Source organism: Lynx canadensis, chromosome B1, assembly GCF_007474595.2.
Source record: "Lynx canadensis isolate LIC74 chromosome B1, mLynCan4.pri.v2, whole genome shotgun sequence".
Lineage (NCBI taxonomy): Eukaryota > Metazoa > Chordata > Mammalia > Carnivora > Felidae > Lynx > Lynx canadensis.
The window spans coordinates 143,991,060-143,994,224 of record NC_044306.2 but is presented as its reverse complement, the minus strand read 5'-3'; positions in this window follow the sequence as shown (position 1 = coordinate 143,994,224).

Here is a 3,165-nt window from a genome sequence, read left to right as displayed (position 1 = left end):
TCTAGAGGCCGCCCATATTCCCTGGTGCCCAGTCCCCTTCCTCCATTTGCAAAGCCCGTAATAGCAGGCTAAGTCCCTCCCACATTGCGTTACTCTGATCTCTAACTTCTGCCTCCCTTTTCCTATGTTATTTTATGTTTTGTTTTATTGTTTTCTATAAGTAGGTTCTGTGTACAACATGGAGCCCAGTGTGGGACTTGAACTCACCACCCTGAGATCAAGACTTGAGCTGATATCAAGAATCGAATACTTAGCCAACTGAGCCATCCAGGTGCCCCTCTTCCAATTTGAAAGGCCCTTGAGAGTACATTGGGCCCACTAAGATAATCTCCCTAAGGTCAGCTGAGTAACAACCTTCATTCCATCTGCAAACTTCATTCCCCTTAGCCATATAATCTAATGTATTCACAGTTTCCAGGGATTGGAACGTGGATGTCTTTGCAGGAAGAGGGTTTTATTTTGCCTGTAATGTGAGCATTTGAGCATTGATGAAAGTCCATATAAGTTAAGACTGTACCAGAGTTGAGACTAAAGTGAAATTTAGTGGCTGATCGTGCATATCCCATATCTTCTTTCTAGAATGGTAAAAAAAAAAAAAAAAAAAAGCACACCAGCTCGTACATTGACATCCAGATGTCCACTATTCCCTCAAGGTCAGGTGACCCCCATGATAGGGGAAGGGAAAGGATCGTACACCTCGAATCATACATGCAAAAGGCACGTACACTTATACAAAAGCAATTATAAGCTGCCAGGTATGGATAACAATATAATGAATGAAGAATTATTTTTCTTTAGGTACAAATGAGACAGGTGAATGAATGGCGAAAAGGAACTATAAAGGGTGGCGATAAAAGAAATCATTTTCAAATTTTTTCTTTGAGATTTACTGTCCTTGAAAAGGAAAGGCGGGGTTGAGGAAAGAGCCTCTGTAATCTGTGAACTTCAAAAAGAAAGGGCAACTTTCTTTTAGTAGTGATTGTATGTGGAAGCTCAAGTAATTCAATAGATCAGGAAGTTGGCAGCATGATTTTATTATGACTCACTCTGCATTGTGGCTGAAAAGAGCAGTCCCACCTGCGGTGGGGTGCACCTGCTCGAGGGCTCAGAAATGAAATAACAAGTGTAACAACAATAAACAGCAACAACAACAACAACTGATGACACTTACTGAGTGCTTACTACATGCCAGGCTCTATGCCAAGACATCCACGCATGTGAACTCATTTAATTTCGACAGCACCATGAGGAAGGTAATAGATTATGCAAATTTATACACGACAAACTGAGACATGGTATTTGAGTCACTTTCTGCAGCTCTCACAGCTAGTCAGTCATAGAATTGGAATTTGAATCCAGGCGTTCTGGTTCCCCAGAGTCTAATGCACTGAACACTGGGCCATTTAGTCACCATTGCCTACCAAGTATTTGGCTCTGTCTAGATTCTGGAGCCATTATTTGGGTAAAATATGGGAATCATCTTTTGTTATGTATGGTTTAAAATTTATTAGAGGTGGGCACTGGGGTGGCTAAGTCGTTAAGCATCTGACTTCCGCTCAGGTCATGATCTCACGGGTTCGTGAGTTCAAGTCCCACATCGGGTGAGCTCGAGCCCCTGCTTCGGGTGAGTCCCACTTCTCTCTCTCTCCCTCTCCCCTTTCCCCCTCTCCCCCTCCGGGAATTCTCTTTCTCTCTCTGCCCCTGGTTCACTTGTGTCCCCCCCTCTCAAAATAAATAAACAAACAAACATTTAAAAATAAAATTTGTTAGAGGAAAACAGTTTTTTTCCCCCAAAAAAACCTTAGCCTGTAAGTACCATAAAATAGGTGACGGCTGCTTAAGCAACGCTTTTAAAGCAGTTCTACACCTATAGAAGGAGGGGTCGCTTAAGAGTTCTTGGCAAGTATCTTGGTGTTGTCTTCACCTAGAGAGGCACCTTTTAGTGCTCTTCAAACATGGCCTCCTGAATAAGACGTTGTTCCAGGCCTCTTATGTCTCTTGTGTTATCAACATTCAGAACAGATATTCCTGATTCCTGCTCCCCTGGGCAATGAATTTGCTTTAGCTGGACTCTCTTTGTGTATAAATCCTGTGGTTCCAGGACACTTGGGTGGCTCAGTCGGTTAAACATCTGACTCTTGGTTTTGGCTCATGTCATGATCTCCCAGTTCATGGGCTTGAACCCCGTGTCGGGCTCTGCACAGGCAGCACAAAGCCTGCTTGGGATCTCTCTCTCCCTCTCTCTGTGCCCCTACCCCACTCACGCTCCCTCTCTCTCTCTCTCTCTCAAAATAAAATAAATAAACTTTAAAAATCCTGTGGTTCCATCTTCTACACCCTCACCTTCTCTGAAACCCCTCTGCTTATAACACCATCATCTTCTTGCTCTCAATCTAAAACACGGCCTTCCTCTAGGCCTTGTCTACCAAGGCTCAGCTCATGGACACTATCGTATTCCCAACTTCCCATTCTTTCTCTATAGGTGGGCATGTTTTTTATGTGAAATCAGAGACATCCTCGAACATGGTTCCCCAAGCTTCCTGTTGGCTAACACTACTCAGATTTTTAAATGGAGTCTCTCACTGGGTTCTTCTAGCCTTAGAGATTTGATCTAATCCCTAAGCCCTCTTTACTATTCCTCCTCTGGAGAGAATTATCCAAAGCCTCCCAATCAACCTGCCATTTTAAAGTGAAATGAACTGCTTCACTGCACTGCGAGGAAACTTGGAAATACCAGTAGTCCATGGTTAGGAAATTACTCATTTGAAACATAATTAAATTGGATGATCATGTTGAGATTTCCTCATTTCTGGATTTTCTCTATCAATCTATCTAGATTCAGTATTTTCCAACCTTCTGGCTTCCTTAGTGCCCCTCAGTTTCAACACACCAGCATCAACCATACTATCTCTTGGCCCATCTCTTCCCACTAAAACAGTTTTACTAGTTTTTCAGCCATGGCCCCTGAGTTCAATTTGAAGTAGATGTCTAGGCAGTCCCCCAAGTCCTTGGGCTGGTTGATTTAGTTCACCCCAAAGTCATCTCTTTGATTTCCTTCCAAGTACCGAGCTAGGTCAGCTTGCTATCAACCTTTTAACACAGCCAGTTCTTCCTGAGTTTCTTTCCTTACTGTTCTTGCTTTTGCCTTTAAGATCCTTTGCCTTT